The sequence below is a fragment of the Choloepus didactylus genome, chromosome 26 (assembly GCF_015220235.1).
Source record: "Choloepus didactylus isolate mChoDid1 chromosome 26, mChoDid1.pri, whole genome shotgun sequence".
Lineage (NCBI taxonomy): Eukaryota > Metazoa > Chordata > Mammalia > Pilosa > Megalonychidae > Choloepus > Choloepus didactylus.
In genome coordinates this window covers 11,809,576-11,829,635 of record NC_051332.1, presented here as the reverse complement: position 1 = coordinate 11,829,635, position 20,060 = coordinate 11,809,576, and the positions used below count along the sequence as shown (strand labels likewise).

General features: G+C 37.0%; 1 pseudogene; it reads left to right on the top strand.

The window, feature by feature from the left end:
- The first annotated feature begins 2,478 nt into the window (after positions 1-2,478).
- Positions 2,479-9,777, top strand: LOC119520763 (annotated as a pseudogene).
- Positions 9,778-20,060: the final 10,283 nt, after the last annotated feature.

Below are 20,060 nucleotides of genomic sequence, written 5' to 3'. Positions count from 1 at the left end.
ATATATAAAAAAAACACATATTGAACAGCCTGATTGACATATGGTAATCAAAAAAGTCAGCTACAAAATAATACATATTATATGATTCTATTTTTATGAAGGTTGAGCATTCACAGTATTCTGTGTTAGTGGTAAAAAATGATGGATACTTCTGGAAGTATTAAACAAAGAATAAAGCAATATAGTTTCAGAAACTAAAGAAGAGGAAGTTCAAGGCCATCATCTGAAATGGTACTAGGAATGCTAACTGATGATTTTCAGGAAGGGGAAAACCATCCCAGATGGATAACTTGGATATAGCTAGGAATGAAGGAAACCGAAAAGGTAAATATGTTGGTTCATAATGTCAAGAAATTATAACTTGCCAAAGTTCACACAAACCATAAGTTGTAGATCCTGGCTATGAACATAGGCTATTTGGCTCTAGAGGCAGCCAGATTAACCACTACTAGTTGTCTTTCTCTCTATGGGGTGTTGAGGATGGGGAAGTCCTCTATGGGTAAGTTTTAGTAGAAAGAAACACAATTATTCTCAAGTATTCAGACCAGCAATGGTGACATAGCAATCATGAAATTTACTTTTACAAAAGTCATTTAAACATGTATTTTAAAACAGTCACTTTTAAAATAAATCCATGGTCATATCCAGTTAGTTATTTACACTACATGTTTCTGCTGGTTGGACTGGGGGTGTTACTTCCAGGTGAAGATTTGGGTATATGTGACAAGTTGGTCTGGAAAATGTGGACAAATTTTGAGTCTCATGTCTTCTTTCTCCATACTCAGCACTGGATGCTTATTGTTCAGACTGAGAGTGAAAAACCAGAAGATGGTTGGTGGCAGAACTATTGACAATGCAAACACTGGTGAGAAGAGAATTACTACTTCTACTGAAATAAAAACCTATTCAAAAATATGTCTATTTCTCCTACTGGCCTGGTGGATTCTAAGTACACTCATGAAATATTCACATATTTGAGATCCACTTAAGTATACCCAGGAATCTGGTAAAATTATGGGGGGCAAAAGGGTGAGTAAGAAATAATCTCTTTACAATTTATGCAAATTTTTGCCATGCTCTGTTAACACTGTATATTCACAGAAGAGATGTGAGAGGATTTATTTGCCTCATGAAACCTATGGCCTCAGTGGGGAAGTAATTCACTCATTCACTACATTACTGGTAGCAATGTAGTAATGTGCTTAGTATTCTGGTGAACACAAGGGATAGAGATGAGTAACTGCACAACTTAACACTCCAATAGGGAGACATATGGTTCCTCAGGTAAGTTCAATTAGGTCAGGGTTATGAGTGCTGGGGTCAGGGCTATGCTGTGTTCAGGAGAGTACAAGAGACCACAAAAGGCAATGAAAAGTAATGGTTTTATATTATCCAAGAGTAAACTTTTTACCATTTTGATAGAATATATTTTCACATTTTGAAAAATATGTTTTAAATTCTCATTACCATCTTGTCCCCAGTTAAATATTTTATTGCATGTTAACATTTGTACAACTTTGGTAAGTTGAAGCATGAATAGGAAATATTGTTTCCTTACTTTAAGCTGTGCACACAGGAGGAGTATTGTAGGTAGAGTAAAATTTTAGGACCAGTAAAAATACTTGAAGATATAGTGAGAAAGAGAGACCCAAGCAAATAAATTATTTATCCTTGAACAGAGTCAAGATGAAAATACAAGACACAATGAAAACTGCAGTTTGGAGATGTAGGAGAATATTGAGTATGGGAGGCCTCCTGAGAAGAATCAACCTAGGACTGTACTTAAGTATAACAGTCACAGGGGGCCATGGTTCTGCTTCTGCACAGCCTACCCCCATATCAGAATAAATACCTGAGTTTTGTGGGGTTGAGAGAGGAAGAACTTGTTGTCCCTAAGTTCTCTATAATGTGTGTACACTTCTACAGAATTATGTACATTGTTTCAAGGCTTTCCACCATTTTACTAAATAACAGATTTATCATCTGTACTCAACAGTGTTGGTTAGATAGGAATCATCAGTCATTGGGTTTCTCAAAACTTGTAACATTATGTTAAACCATTTCTTAGACAAGGAAACTGAGATTGCAGGTGTCTTAAATTGATTAAGATCAATTTCAAATTTCTGTCCAGGTGGAGGTCAAGTATAATAAAATGGGGTAATGAGACAATCTTACATGAAAAATGTAGTTTATTACTCCAAAATCCTAGGGAGACAGGGTTGCCATATGGGGTCTGTGGGTAGTGTGAACAGCCCTGTTTGTATGTGTGCAGCACACAAGCAGAGCAAAAGTGATCACTGGGTTTATGCTTTTAATGTGAGATAGGGGTGTAAGCTAGTAGATTTTCCACAGAAATAAGAGATTGGTCAGTTTAAAACAAATAGCTGTGAAAGGGGAAGAACACTTGGGGTCCCAGGGCTGTAGGGAAGGTTACCATAGCATTTGGGACCATGTGAGGGTTCTGGATAAGGCATGCCAATGACGTGGGTAGTGACCAAAGATGTAAGTTTGAATTCTCAGGGGTTTAGCCTGGAGGGATAGAAAACTCTTAATTAAGCCAAAGGTCAGTGTTGAGGTAAGTGCTTGGCCAATGATGCTAAGGCAGAACGCATAAATATTTTCATAGGATGGATGGGAATAACTGAATAATCATTATGGTTAAAAAGTGGAAGAACATGAATAATGATACACCCTAATGAAGAGTCTGTGAATTTACTTGAAATTGATGGAGATTTAGTTATGGATTCGCACAAGCAAATTTGATGATCACCATCTGGGAGTCATTATTATCAGTTTGGGAGCAAACTTTCAGGTTATATCATATCATATGTTAAGCAGTATTGCCTTAAGGTGATGTTTTATATATGCAGAGTTTGTTTGTCTCTGTGAATATATCTGAAAGATAGTTGCCAGTTTAGTAATAAGAAGGATCTAACTGAAATTCCAAACATAGTTTGGTCTTTCTATGCAAACACCCCCTTCCCTTACACAGTGCTGTCATTTCAACCAGTCTACTATGGTTATTGGTAAGAATAGCCTTGTCTGAATTCAATTGTCTGTGATATTTTAGGTATCAGTGACCTTCAATGATGTAGCTATAGACTTTGATGCAGAAGAGTGGGCCTTGATGGACACAATCCAGAGAAACCTGCTCAGGCATGTTATGCTGGAGAGCATCAATCATCTGGTATCTGTGAGTGAGTTTCTCAAAATTTTCTCTAAAATGTATGCATCTATCCATTCATCCATCTAATCTCTCAATTTATTCAAGTATCTAGACAACTTCCCATATGCCACTCTTATTTCTGCTCTGATTTCTTCATAATTTTATGACTACTTGTAAGAAACTTTGTCTTCTATTTTTCCTTACATCTCATTTGTCACACCAGTGGCCTGTGATATTCCTGAATAAAGTTTTATATTTTTTTTGCTGCTCAACTTCCACAATTTAGAACAGTGTGAGGACTTAATGAATATTATTTCCAGGTATAAAATAAATATTCTCTATATAATTATTATCCTTCTGGGACTATGATGATTCAGAACACAGTAGAAAAATAATAGACATGCTCTTTTCCACATAGAACATATATTGTTTTGGTGAGGCCTATTATAATGGATTCTTTTATAATATACTCAATTTCTGTAGTTACAATTTTTCCTTGTATATAAAGACTGAGGATATTGTTGCCTATGAATTTAGGCATGGGAATCAACATATACTTAGAGATCCTTCACTCAAGGCCAGGATACACCCTCTGCTGAAAAAGGATTATCAATATACTATATTTAAATTATACTTCCTCAAGCTACTCTTCAGTTTACCTTATTGTTCTTAATCATCTGCCATAGACTTGCTGATCATGAACTTGTATCAGCATAGAACTCAAAATCTGTGCTTCTGTTTCTCATAAATAGTATATAAACTCTGCAAATCAGAAGTGATTTCCCAGGTGGAACAAGGAGAGGAACTCTGGAGAGAAAGATTAGTATATCTCCAAGGACAGAGTACAAATGAGTTCTAGGATACTGTGCTTCAATATGAAGAGGGGCCTTGTCAATGAATGCGAAGGTCTTTAGAAATATCAACTGAAGATTTCCTTAATTGAGTGATATTTTCTGAAATGTAGGCTATAACTTTGGGGGAAAACTCCACAAATATGCAATTATTCCATACATGTATCAATCTCTAGTTATGAATCCATCTATGATTGTCTTTGGCTTAGGAAAAGGGATATTTATATACTTATGGGAGTCAAGCATGCATAGTGGTCTTTGTTCTTGTCCTCTTCTTTGAGGAATTTCCCTCTCTTTACCACTCATCATGTCATCTTATTATTTTCCCTTATATTAAACCAGAAAATATTTTATTTCTCAATTTCCAGGAAAAAAAATTGCTAATTTCTAGGGTACACCAAAATTTTAGGCTTTCCTATTTAAATTACAATACTTGAAACATAATCACATGAACATAGGGAGTTTCTTAATGTTTTGTTTGGCTAATACCCCCTATAATGTTTCTAAAATTATTTCAGGCATGGAAAATGACCATAGAAAAGAAGAAATGATATCCATGTCACATATCTGCAATAAGGACAAATATACCATCCTGTCAAAGGTAAGCATCACAAGTGTGAGCATTGGTCTTCCAAATAGAGATCTGGGATTGAATAATCTAGGAGTTCAGCATGATCATCTGGCTGTAATTAAATATGGGATTAAACACTGTCCCATCAATAAGTTTTGGATAGTTTCAATTAGGAGATAAAAGTAACCTGAGCTGAAAACCATAACCTGGTCTTATAAAAGTAAAATTGCATAAACATGTTTATATACATATACTTTGAAACATATTGAATTATTCAAAATTAATTAGATAACCCTGCAGTGATGTGCTAAAAAGAGAAAATCTATATACAAGAAAGTAGGACACCATGTGCATGTAAATAACATGAATTTTAACTGGAACCCCACTACATGGCTAAACTAGAGAATTGAATTAATATGTATATGTGGACACACATTTAACAGTCTCTCTTTTCATTTGTAACAGCAGATATCTAAAATAGAAGAGGATCCCTTTGAAAGTAATGATCTGGGAGAAGATTTCATTCACTCCACATTGACTAACATGGGAACAAACCCTTATCTGAATGAACAATTTCAAAAAGCTATCAATTACCAGGCATTCTTTAGTAGACATAAGCAAATTCAGATTGGACATAATTCATATGACTACCATCTACATGGACAAGCCCTCAGAAATATTTCTGCCCTTAGACAGTATGAGAGAACTTGCACTGGGAATAAACTATATGTGTGCCATATATGTGGGAAACACTTCACTCATAGTTCTACCCACAGATGACCTGAGAGAACACACACTGGAGAGAAACCATATGTCTGCCATCAATGTGGGAAATCCTTCAGTCAATTTGGTAACCTTAGGCACCATGAGAGAACTCACACTGGGAGAAAAGCATATGTATGCCATCTATGTGGGAAAGACTACACTCATTGTTCTTCCCTCAGACAATATGACATAACACACACTGAAGGGAAACTATATGTCTGCTAAGTAAGCAGGAAATCCTTCAATGCTGTAACCTTAAGGAACATGAGATAACCCCCACTGGGGAGAAAGCATATGTCTGCCATCAATGTGGGAAAATCTTCACTGAAAATTCTAAGCTCAGGGCACATGAAAGAACTCACATTGGAGAGAAACCATATATCTGCCATTTCTGTGGGAAATCCTTCAGAGAGTGTGATAAACATAGGCAACATGAGAGAACTCACACTGTGAGGAAACCACTTGTAAGCCATCTATGTGAGAAAGACTTCATTCATAGTTATACCCTCAGATAACATGTTAGAACTCACACTGGAGAGAAACCATATTTCTGCCATCTATGTTGGAAATCCTTTAGTTGACCTAGTAGCCTTAGGTGACATGAGAGAACACACACTGTGAAGAAACAATATGTGCATTTTTTTGTGGGAAAGACTTCATTGATAGAGCTACCTCCAGACAGCATGTGATAAACACTGTGGAGAAAACATGTCTACTATTGTGCCAGTTTGAATGTATTGTGTCCCCCAAATGCCATTATCTTTGATGTAGTCTTGTGGGGCAGAAGTTTTGGTGCTGATTAGATTTGCTTGGAATGTGCCCCACCCAGATGTGGATGATGACTCTGATGAGACATTCCCATGGAGGCATGGACCCACCCATTCAAGGTGGGCCTTGATCAGTGGAGCCATATAAATGAGCTGACTCAAAGAGGAGGAACTCAGTTCAGCTGTGAGTGATGTTTTGAAGAGGCATAAGCTTGCTAGAGAGGAACATCCTGGGAGAAAGCCATTTTGAAACCAGAACTTTGGAGCAGATGCCAGCCATGTGCCTTCCCAGCTAACAGAGGTTTTCTGGACACCATTGGCCATCCTCCAGTGAAGGTACCTGATTACTGATGTGTTACCTTGGACACTTTATGGCCTTAAGACTGTAACTGTGTAGCCAAATAAACCCCCTTTTTAAAAAAGCCAATCCATCTCTGGTGTTTTGCATTCTGCAGCATTAGCAAACTAGAACAACCATCTGTAGGTGAAAACCTTTAGACAAAATTCTGCTATTAGGAACATCAAGGAACTCAATAAATATGTTATGCATATAAAAGAGTATTCAGACACAGCTATCACCTTTAAAAATAAAAAAAAAATCACACAGGAGTGTAAATATCTGTAAATGTAATCAATGTGTAATTGCCTTTATTTGTAACCTATCCTTAAATAACATGATTGCACTATCCTAGGAGGAACACTATGCCTTCAATTATATATAATAAGTTTCAGCTGAGCTTCAGCTTGGGTGTATATGAGCATAGCTCAGAGTAGGAATAACTCCTAAGCCAGAAAATTGGATAGAAATAACATTATCAGTAGGAGGAAACTCTAGGAGAACAAGAGATAATAATTGATGGAATAGTTATTCAATGAAGAAATGTGTGAAGTCCTTTACTTACAGAGAAGTGTGTGGGCTATATGTGAAGTTTCACATTTTATAAAATATTCTCTGTATGTGTAGAATGAAGAAAAATCTTTGGTGGCTTTGAATTTATTCATCAATGTTTAATTTATACTGAGGAAATGTCAATCCTAAAATCAAATCAAAAAGTCTCCAGCTGGAGTTCACATCAGGACTATCAGACTTGGAAAAACATCTGACAAGAATGCTTTACAACACAATTAAACCATGAATTCAGAGTTTTGCCTACTAAATGATTAATGAAAAATAAATTGAAATGCAGGATTGGGAAGTGATCCGGTAGTGTTGATTGCAGAATATTTTAGATTTAGGTAAGGAAGTCTATGTTTTTCTCAATGAACTTGTAAATATATATGAAGTAAAAGCTGTGGCTGAAAATTCTATAATGTTGGTCAACTTCTATTTTTTTCACACAACTCTAAATACAAATATGATGACTATGTTAAATCAGAGAACTTTGAATGTTAACTGAAGAATGTACAGACCAAGATTATGTGTCATCAACTTTATATAATTTTAACAGATATGAATACAGCAATAGTGAACAGAATATAGATAGACAATTTGGAATCATTTCTGATGATACAGACATTTTCATTTACACTGTCACTATTGGTATTGTAACTTAAAATGGAATTAAAATTAACTCTTAAATGAATAATAAGGATGTAAGTCATGGAGTATTGGTTGACCTGGGGTTGGAAAATCCCCCAATCCTGGTCAGGAATTTGATCACTCTGTCCATTAAAAATGGGCTGCCACTCCCTGTCTCTCTAGCTAAGCAAAATTAGCAGGTGAAATCACTGCCCTTCCCCCATATGAGATCTGACACCCAGGGGTTTAAATCTCCCTGGCAACAAGGAATATGACTCCTGGGGAGGAATCTAGACCTGACATCATGAGAAGGAGAATATCTTGACCAAAAGGGGGATGTGAAATGAAATGTTACAGTGGCAGACAGATTCCAAAAGGAGCTGAGAGTTCCCTCTGGTGGGCACTCTTATGCACAATATAGACAACAATTTTAGGTTCTAATGAATTGGAATAGCTACAAGTAAATACCTGAAACTATCAAACAACAACCCAGAACCCTTGACTCTTGAAGATGATTGTATAAAAATACAGCTTATGAGGGGTGACAATGTGATTGGGAAAGCCATATGGATCACACTCACCTTTGTCCAGTGTATGGATGGATGAGTAGAAAAATGGGGGCAAAAAGAAAGAGAAAAAAGTCACACAATGTTCTTTTTTACTTTAATTGTTCTTTTTCACTTTAATTTTTATTCTTATTGTTTTTGTGTGTCTGGTAATGGAAATGTTCAAAAATTAATTTTGGCGATGAACACAACAATATAATGATACTGTGAACAATTGATTGTACATTTTGCATGACTGCATGGTATTGATATATGTCAACAAAATTGAATTTAAATAAGGGTTGCCACTATTTATCTACCAGATGGTGGCTCAGGTGGTGGTGTCAATGGGGTGCTTGCTAAGAGGGCTGAGGTGGTGGGAGCTGGGACAGTTCTGGACACCCCTGCACCATGGTTGCTCCCAGCCACAGGCTCCAAAATGACTTCAAGTCTCTGCTCCACATCCCTACACAGGGCTGCACCAGACACCTAGAGCTGCATCCTTAACAGTAGCCAACTGGGGTGTAAGGAGGAGGCTGTGGAGGGTAGTATGAGTTCAAGCATGTTTGGTAGCTGTGGTGATTGATACCTCAGCCAGCTCTGTGACTTCCTCAGCTGCCTGCTGCTGTCTGCTCCTGCCAGTAATGCCTCCTTCTCTACCTGCACCTAGAAAATAGCAGGAGTTGGTGGCCATCAGTCACACTGAGAGCAGCCAGTGGCTCCACCCACTCACTGTTCACAGTCTGGTCACCAGATCACTAGTAAAATTTGTTGCTGTTGCATCACTATCTGGCCTCTGAACCTGATTTCAATTGGCTGGGCAGGTTGTGGTTTCACTGTCATTGCCTGTGGCTGTGTCAGCTGCCCCAGGCTGACCTACAAGAGGGACAGCTGCCAGAGTTCTGTGACCACCAGAAGCAAATCTGGTACCCAAAACAGACCTGTTATATGGCCCTTCAGCAGAGTTGGCAGGTAAGGACCAAGCACCCTTCAGTTCTCAGATTGGGGCAAGATTCTGTACCAGATGACATCAAGGCTGACCAAGATGCAATGCTGACATCACCAAAATGACTGACAGAAGCTGTATTCACATAACTTCTGCAGACTGTGGCTTTGGAATTGGTTGGCTTTGTCTGAAAGATATCTCAGAATTGCATTACCTTAGGCCTGCTGGTTGCCCCTTCTAAGTCAAGATGCCAGGGAGCCAGAAGATCTTTGGACACTGGACACATTAGTGCTCCAGAGGGAGTTACCATCATGGCTGGCATTGCCTATGCTGCCATGGTCACTGGCATTCCTATTTGGCAGGAAGGTCCTGAGCAGGTTTGAGTGAAGGAAAACCTCCAAGCACAGAAGGAATTTGACTATTGCAGACAGAGTGACATTGGCAGTCATGGCACCCCAAGTTATTTCTGCAGTTATTGTTCATGGCTCCCCATTAAGCTGGCATACGTCTATGGGTTTGTGCCCATTTCTTTCTGCTCTGGAGGAGGTTCTGGAATTAGCACAGACAAGGGAAATGGAGTGAAAATTTCCCTTTGGGGTGAAAGTTATGGCAGTAGCTGTCATAATTCTGACAAGCAAGTAAGTTGATTCTCACATCATATTTCCAAAATAAAATTGTCCTTGATGATCTGAAATGTAAATCTTACACTTCTGGCTTCTGTTAACACTTCAGTCAATGTTTTTGATAAAAGATTCCATACTACTTAAAATTGATTTAACTTGAGTAGCTCTTATATCTCCACCATTTTACTATAAAATACTTTAAGTACATTCAATACGTTATTGAACAAATATCAATTTAGATGCAATATTGACATAAATGAAATCCCAAGAAAATATACTCAAAGAATATGTCCAATAATATGATTAATTTAATATTACTAAAATATTTCAAAATTAAGGTGTCAGGTTATTATAAAAATTCTTAAAATCCAATCCTTTGGGGGAAGTTACTTGAGAGTCTCATTGTATTTCTTCTTTACATTATGCTTTCACTTGTACTATTTGATTTTTTAATCTGTAATAATTTTGTTACTATCAGTATGCATTTATATATTTGGAGACAAAACCAATAGTGATGACCTTACCTGAAAAAGTGATGGATTGTTATATTGATAGGTTGATTTATGCATTCATTATTAAACCACAATGAATATTCACAGATCTAGAAAATAGGAATAATGGCTGCTAGTATATTTCTTTTCAACATATGAAAGTAGTTATTATTTGTGGGAATGAGTGTTTAACAACATTGTGGATTTGAATAAGATGAAATATGTTGAGTCTTGTGTAAAATATTATGTTTTACCATAAAGTTGAACACATTTCAGGATGTGAATAAGATGAGATAAAAAGAGATTGTTTTATGCATATGTGCAAATGTATGAATGGTTGGTAGTCTATGAATAATTAACGGATGTTGATTCAAAGCTAATAACTTGTTAATGTTCCTCTTCATAACTCTCACTAAAATTTGTGAAATTGTAACTGTTTTTGAAGGCCCTATGCTTACAGGCCATGAGGCTAAATTCTTAATGAATCCTGGTGAATAGTACATATTCTCATGGACTTGCTTAAACTATCAACTTTCCTTGATGTGTTGAAACTTTTGAATAGACAAACTTCTCCAGAGTAACATTAATCATGCCCCCATACTTCATATTCTGGCTTACTTGCTCCCTTTTACTTGTGATCAATATGATCATTTAATGCACAGAGAACCTCTGATAACTTCCAGAAGGCAGGGCAGGTGTCACTTTCAGAGTGATCTCCTTGCAAGACTAAATTCTTTCACTTTTCTCCTCCCTGTTGCTTATTAGTTCAGGACCATTTAAAATAGTCCTTTGAGAAGTTTTATTTTTCTTTTTGTTTCTGTTTTATGCCAGCCTGTTTACTGAAAGTCTAGTGATAGCATCTTATGTCTAATTTGGTTAAAAATAGCCACTTCAATATTTATATATAGCTCTAAACTAGTAAAACTTGTTTCAGCATGAAGGTCATGATCTTAGGAAGATTTTCTTAACATTTTCTACAAATTAAACTAATCTTTCAAGCTAATTATCAAATTGTTACTGCTGTATTACAGAAATGCAACAGGATTGCATGATTTGAGCACAGAATAAAAAACTTTAGTTGCACTCAAATCAACTTTAAATTTCTAGTTTTAACTTACATATGACAGTACAGAACAATTAGAACTTCACACCTTCATAGGAAGAAAGGTTTTATGTCTTGATTCTGCCATTTACTTGCTTTGTGGCTCTGGGAAGTTTTTGAACATCTTTGAAACATCACTTCCTTAAATATAGAATTTGTAATAATACCCACCTCATGAATTTGATATTTAGAAAATATTTCAAATAAAGATGTTTCTCAAAATTGTGGCTATGTTGAATAAAAAAAAATCATTAAGAGATCACTGACAAATGCATTAATTATGTGATCCCTTGACCACTATTTTCTTCCATCCTAACCCCATAGTACTATAGTTTTAACAAAGATGTAGGAGGAAAACCCAGAGCTCTGCATTTGCTAATGGGATTTTCTGTTAAGAGGAATATGACATTATAAAATGTTCTGAAATGATTTGTATAGGGATTGTAAAACTTAGACCATTTCTTCATTTTCAGATTGGCAAGTTGTAGGAGGATCACAGCACAGCAAAGCTTTTGTGTTGTAACAAGAATGTTACACAGGTGTTCTCATAACACAAAATATAAATATAAAAACAAATTTAATTGACTTTAATGCATAAATATGAAGAATGCACTTTCATTCTGAGGAATAAGTAGTACAATTTTTCATTTATATTTTTCATTCACACATCCAAATAAAATTTAATTCAATGTTTCAAAATATTTTGGTGTGATATGCAAACAGTGGTCTGCAGGCTGTCTGTAGGAATGTCTGCAGGAATCATGAACAAGAGCTTATGTACTCTTTCATAATATGCTATGAAAAAGGCCTACAATGACACATCAAGTATAAGTGATCCTGTATATATTTTATTTTTATGTCAAGCACTCACTCACTTTGCAACACCTGAATATGTAGAACAGAGGTAAGTAAAGAGAAGATAATAGGCAGATATTTGTTGTTATTAATTAAATAGCAGTAATATAATAATATATCCAACTTTTAAGATAAATTGAAATTACCATAATTAAATTTAATTAAATAATTTAAATTAGTATTCTGCATATAGAAAAACTGGGCAGCCAGAAGAGCCCTTCTGTGCCTCCCTGTTTTGCTGGCATCAGTTGCACAAGGTTCTGTTATGCTATAACTGCGCTTTCATTAACAATTATCAATTCAGCTTAAAATGCTAGGACTGAGTTTTTAAATTCAATGAATGATTGATAATACATCAGTCTCACTGTGTGAGTATCATACTTATTGGTATTTTCTATTCCAATTTTATTAAAAATAACAGAGCAGGAGAGAAGTGGGGGTGATTAACACAGGAGGGTGAAGAGGAGGAAAAGAAGACAACAACATCAAACAACATCAAACACACAAGAGAGAATACAGTCTTTCCTTACATTGGAGAGACAAGGCAGGAACTCTGGTGAGGGTCCAATCATGCCTCAGGTGCAAGCAAGGATATATGTGCAATTGAGATGCTTAAGAACATGACAGAAATCATTCTGTTTTATAGGAAGTCCATCTATGGACAATTATAGTTTAAAATAAAGGGAAGCAATGACAGTAGAGAAAAACCCTGGGTATTTAGCCCTTGGCATAAAAAGTAGAAAGTGCCCAGATATAATTTCAAATCAATAATTGGCTCCAGATGGCTCTAAGCAATCAGAAGTTCTTCCATAATTCTCAGAAATGCTACTTAAAATTCTGTCTCTGATCTCTAGTTTTATTCAACTGTGCTCAGAAAACACAGTATGTCTTTAACAGCTGAAGTATAGTTACTTTTGGCCTAGTATATGGACTATTTTGATATATGATGAAAAGACACTTGAAAAGAATTCTGTACCCTGGGAGCAACAATCTGCATTGTTCTAATTAGGAAGCTAGTCTATTGTGCTATTCAAGTGTTGTGTATAATTATTAGATTGTATTTATATCCCCAACTGTGATTTTGGAGTTTAACTTTTTTCCTTTTTATGGCATTTTCTGAAGTATGTTTTGAAATAATGTCATAAGTGCATACAAATTTGTAGTTATTATATCTTCCTACTGAATCAAATTCTTTATCATGATGAATCATCCTGCATTGTATTGAGCCATACTTCCTGCTTCTGGTATACATTGTTTTACTAGTAGTCAACCATACAACACAGGGTTTCCAGCTTGTGTTGCATTATATATTTTCCCACCTTGTTTAAAATTTTAGTTTTGAAGTATGTTTTCCTATTTATTTAAAATGTTATTACTTATTCAGTGCTTTTATCTTGATGCCCTTCCTGGTCATCTACTCAGGGCATTTGGTAGCCAGTCTTAACACCCTACATGGGTCATAGGCCCTGTTTCAGCAGAATTGACTGATGGGAAAGTCCTCCTTCCTGTGCCTCTTAACACAGAATTTACCCTCCAGGCAAAAGAAGCCTGAGGCAATGAAAGGTATACAAGAAATACACAAGCAGACATTCAGGAGCAATGGCTTGTGGGCTTCAAACACCCAGAAGCAGGATATCTGTCTCCTGGGAAACAGTGGGGTCAAACTTCTGAAAACAGGAACTCCAAAACAATAAAAAGTAAAAGCACAGGACAAGACAAGACACAGAAAGACAAGGAAAACCATCCATACTGGGTTTGCTTTGTGAAGTCATCCCTGACATTAAGGCTGATGCTAAAGAACATCTCTGTCTTATTATCAGCTGGTTACAAAATCAAGGAACAGTCACCTCAGGGATTAAAGACCAGAATTAACATATTAAAAGGTAAAGTGTTCAAAAAAAGTAGAAGACAAACAAAGAAACAGGAAATGATGACCCATCCAAAGGAAAATGATGAAAATCCAGAGTACAAGAATGATGATGGCCAGAATGTGGACATATCAAACAAAGCCTTTAAAAATGGTGGTACCACAATTGCATGGATCTTTGAATAGGAAGTGAGATACAGTGGGTTGGTATAGGTTAGAGTGAAATAGTGACACATCCCAAAGTAATTTTGGCAGAGAATAAAAAATATATTTACAGCACCCCCCCACCCTGAGGTGCTGGGGGAAGGTGCAGAAGTGTTGGACCTCCTCATGTGGACTGGTGTTAATGTCACAAACATTGGGACTGGCTGTTTCATGTGCCAAGCCCTCTATCATGGGACTTGCCCCTGTGGGGCTCATTACTGCAAAGGAGAGGCTAAACTTGCATATAATTGTGCTTAAAAGCCTCTCCCTGAGTACCTCTTTGTTGCTCAGATGTGGACCACTCTCTTCTAACTGAGCCACCTTGGCAGGTGAACTCACTGCCCTCCTCCCTACATGGGACCCAACTTCCAGTGGTGTAAATCTCTCTGGCAATGCAGGATATGACTCCAGGGGATGAATCTGGACCTGGCATCATGGGATTGAGAATATCTCCTTGACCAAAAGGGGGATGAAAATGAGATGAAATACTTTCAGTGGCTGAGAGATTTCAAATGGAGTTGAGAGGCTACTGTGGTGGACAATCTTATGCACTATATAGATAACACCTCTTAGGATTTAATGTATTGGAATAGCTAGAAGCAAATACCTGAAACTACCAAACTCCCACCCAGTAGACTGGACTCCTGAAGATGACTGTATAATAATGTAGATTACAAGGGGTGACAGTGTGATTGTGAAGTTCTTGTGGATCACACTCCCTTTGTCTAGTGTGTGGATGGATGAGTAGAAAAGTGGGGACAAAAACTAAATGACAAATAAGGTGGGATGGGGGATAGTTTTGGTGTTTTTTTTTACTTTTATTTTTTACTCTTATTCTGATTCTTTCTGATGTAAGAAAAATGTTCAGAAATAGATTGTGGTGATGAATGCATAACTATATGATCGTACTGTTAACAGTTGATTGTATACCATGGGTGGTTGTATGGTATGTGAATATATTTCAAGAAAACTGAATTTTTTTAAAAAAAAATAGTGTTAAAATGCTCAAGAATTGCTCTCTACTGCTAGTTCCCCTACATTCGGGGAACTAGCAGTAGAGAGCAATTAAGGAAGGGGGAACAATAATCCAAGAAGAACAGATAAGCTATTTAACGTTCTGGGGATGCCCAGAAATGACTATGGTCTGTTAATTTCTGATGGATGTAGTAGGAACAAGTTCACTGAAATGTTGCTATATTATGTAACTTTCTTGGGGTAAAGTAGGAACATGTTGGAAGTTAAGCAGTTATCTTAGGTTAGTTGTCTTTTTCTTACTCCCTTGTTATGGTCTCTTTGAAATGTTCTTTTATTGTATGTTTGTTTTCTTTTTAACTTTTTTTTTCATACAGTTGATTTAAAAAAGAAGGGAAAGTTAAAAAAAAAAAGAAAAGAAAAGAAAAAAGACAAACAAGGAAAAAAAAAAAAAGATGTAGTGCCCCCTTGAGGAGCCTGTGGAGAATGCAGGGGTATTCGCCTACCCCACCTCCATGGTTGCTAACATGACCACAGACATAGGGGACTGGTGGTTTGATGGGTTGAGCCCTCTACCATAAGTTTTACCCTTGGGAAGACGGTTGCTGCAAAGGAGAGGCTAGGCCTCCCTGTATTTGTGCCTAAGAGTCTCCTCCTGAATGCCTCTTTGTTGCTCAGATGTGGCCCTCTCTCTCTGGCTAAGCCAACTTGAAAGGTGAAATCACTGCCCTCCCCCCTACGTGGGATCAGACACCCAGGGAAGTGAATCTCCCTGGCAATGTGGAATATGACTCCCGGGGAGGAATGTAGACCCGGCATCGTGGGATGGAGAACATCTTCTTGACCAAAAGGGGGATGTGAAAGGAAATGAAATAAGCTTCAGTGGCAGAGAGATTCCAAAACGAGCCGAGAGATCACTCTGGTGGGCACTCTTACGCACACTTTAGACAACCTTTTTTAGGTTCTAAAGAATTGGGGTAGCTGGTGGTGGATACCTGAAACTATTAAACTACAACCCAGAACCCATGAATCTCGAAGACAGTTGTATAAAAATGTAGCTTATGAGGGGTGACAGTGGGATTGGGAATGCCATAAGGACCAAACTCCACTTTGTCTAGTTTATGGATGGATGTGTAGAAAAGTAGGGGAAGGAAACAAACAGACAAAGGTACCCAGTGTTCTTTTTTACTTCAATTGCTCTTTTTCACTCTAATTATTATTCTTGTTATTTTTGTGTGTGTGCTAATGAAGGTGTCAGGGATTGATTTAGGTGATGAATGTACCACTATGTAATGGTACTGTAAACAATCGAAAGTACGATTTGTTTTGTATGACTGCGTGGTATGTGAATATATCTCAATAAAATGATGATTAAAAAAAATGCTCAAGAAGATGAAGGAAAATACAAAGAAAGAGCTAAACTCTATTAGGAAAACAAAGAATGAGCAATATGAGAACCTTAGTAAAGATTTGTTGATTTTAAAAGGAACCAAACAGAACTACTTGAGTTGAAAATCATAATAACTGAATTTAAAAATTTCCAGAAGAAATTCAAGGAAGGTTGGCATTGGCAGAAGATAGAATTGGTGAACACAAAGATAAGGCAATTGAAATGAATTGAATGGAGGAGCAAACACAAGAAAAGAATCACAGAAAGTGAAAATAGCCTAAGAGATTTCTGAGACCTTCAAATGTACCAATATATTCATTATAAGAGTCTCAAAGGGATGAAAAGTGAGAAAGGGGTAGAAGTAATTGTCAAAGAAAAATGACAGAGAATTTCCCAAGCTGAGCAACAGATATAAACATCCAGGAAGCCCAGAGAACACCAAACATGGGAAATATGAAGAAAAATATAACATGCCATTTACTGACCACATCATTGAATGCAAAGGACAAGGAGAGACTACTAAAAGCTGAAAGAAAAAAAACAATGTGTTATGTAAAAGGGAGTCCCAATAAGATTGCTGATTTCTCATTAGAAACCATGAATATTCAGGGATGTCTGGTCAATGACCATTTTACCTTCTTCATGCTGCAAAGGGGTATTTATATTATGGGGTAGAGGAATGAAACTGGTTTATGTTCTTGGAAAAACTGGTACCACTGTGTTTCAGGGCTTACCTGGTGTTCTTGTTTTCTAATGCTGTTGTTAGGTAAAATACCTGAAATGGACTGGCTTTTATAAAAGGGTTTACTTGTTTAAACAGTTACAACCTTAAGGCCATAGAAGTGTCCAAGCTAAGGTTTCAACATGAGAATACTTTCGCTGAAGGAAGGCCAATGGCATCCAGAAAACTTCTGTTAGCTTGGAAGGTACATGGCTGGCACGTGCTGATCCAGGGCTGTGTTCCAGCTCCACTGTCAGCTCTTGTGCTTTCTTCAAAATGTTACTCTAGGGATGTTTTGTCATCTCTTAACTTCTCCAGGTGAACAATGGGCTAGCATCCCAAAAATGTCAGCAAAAGTCTGCTTTCAGCAGCCATCTCCAAAATGTCTCTCTGAGCTGCTCTGAAGTCTTTCTGTTTGTGAGCTTTTTTATAAGACTCCAGTGATTAAATCAAGACCCACCCTGATTGTGCAGAGTACATATCTCTATGGAAATAATCCAATCAAATATTTTACTCACAGTTGATTGAGTCACATCTGCATGGAAACAATCAAAGGATTACAGCCTAGTCAACACTAATACATCTGCCCCCACAAGATTGCACCAAAGAACATGGATTTTGGGTGCCATAAAACATTGAAACTGGCACACCTCACATATGAACAATCTGGAAGCATTAAGTTTCTGAGAAAGTAAATTTACTAAGAAAAATGTTTATAGAGTCTTAGATAGAGCCCAAGGTATTCTTCAGGGTTGTGGCTTGGCATACTGTGGTAATTTGCAATATGTGGTTGAATGTAGCCTCCAGAATGACCTTTCAGTTCTTTTTGAAATCTCTTAGCCACTGTAACAATTTTGTTTCATTTCTTTTCCCACATTTTTTCAAAGGGCATTATGAATCCCACAATGCCAAGGCCAGGCTTATCCCTGGGAGTCATGTCCCACATTGCCAGGGAAGCTTACACTCCTGGGAGTCATTTCCCACATGGGGGAAGGGTAGTGAGTTTATTTGCAGGTTGGCTGAGAGAGAGTGGCCACATGTGAGCAACAAAAGGGGTTCTCTGGAAGGGACACTTAGGTATAACCATAAGTAGGCTTAGCTTCACTATTGCAGAAATAAGTTTCATCAGGGTAAGCCTCAAAATCAAGGGCTTGGCTTATTAAATTGGGAGTCCCTAGTGCTTGATAGAATATCAGTAGTTCCCCAGGTGGGGCAGTTTAATAGTTCCACATTTTTCCCTACTTCCTCAAGGGGACTTTGTAAATACTTTTTAAATTTTCTGCCTCAAATCCTCTGGAATGTATTGGGGTTTTACATTAACCCATCCAGAATAACATGATCTCATACCCTATTCTGGGTTCCATGTGATTAGGTTCTTTAAATAAACTGGAAGACAGGTTTATTTAGAAAGTGTTCTGGACAAAAATTAAATTTTGGACAAAATAAATATCTCTTCCTTTGGTCTCACACAGAAGTTGAAGTTTTAGAATACAGATAATATCATCCTTTACCTTGCATTCTGATTTATCTTAGTCCTAACAAGATCTGCTTCATTCATATCTCTAATTGATGTCTAGCCTCTTTTTCATCTTCTTTAACAGTTGCTATATGGAGCAGTGTTGAGTTTCAGAGTTGCAGAACTCTGAGAGTCTCAGGTGTCACATAGATACCCAAAGTTATAGGGAGCTACCAGGTTATACACAAAGAGCACAGTGTCTCAGAATCAGAAAGAAGAGTTAAAACTCAGGAACAGATGGGATGGCTGTAAAAGCTTACAGTCTAAAAACATTTACAATGAGCCTTATTGAACATTCTGTACTCTTTAATTATCAATTGCCCAATCACAGCCCAATTTTTATTCCCTGATAACTTACGTTCTCAAATTCAATTCTCAGGGTTTGCTCATTAGAGTTCATTTATGTTAGTGAGGACTTACAATATTTTTTCCATTCATCTCTGGCTTATTTCACTCAACATAATGTCCTCAAGGTTCATTCACATAGTTGCATACCTCATGACTTCAGTCCTTCTTGCAGCAACTCAATATTTCATCATATGTATACACCACAGTTCACACTTCTGTTCATCAGTGTACTTTAGGTCATTTCCAGCCATTGGCAACAATTTATAATGCCTCCATAAACACCAGGGTGCAAATGTCTACTAGAGTCCCTGCTTTCAGTTCTTCCAAGTACATACTTAATAATGGGGTTACAGAATCATCATAACCATATAATATGCTCCTGTGGAACCACCACACTGCCCTCAAGATGGACTACACCATTATATTTCCCTACAAAGAATGAAAAGGTATATATCTCTCTCCATATCTCCATGGGCTTTATGCTTTAATTTTTGAGAAGTAAAAGTGCCATGAAAGAAAAGGAAGGAAATCATTCCTGATAATGTGAAATATATATTGAATCATTTTAAAATTTATTTTTTTATTATGACAAATTCTTCAGGCAGATAAAAATAGACATTTTGCTCATTTTACAAATGAAGATATGAAACTCAAAGGTTAAATGACATTTTCAAGGTCACAAAGTTGTTCTGTAATGGAGACAGAACATGACACCAAAACATCTACCTCCTAGAAATATGGTGTATACTATAGAAGGCACTAGACATCTGCAGCTATTGAGCACTTGAAATGTGGCTACTTTGAATTGAAATGCTCTGTAAGTGTAGAATACACATTGGAT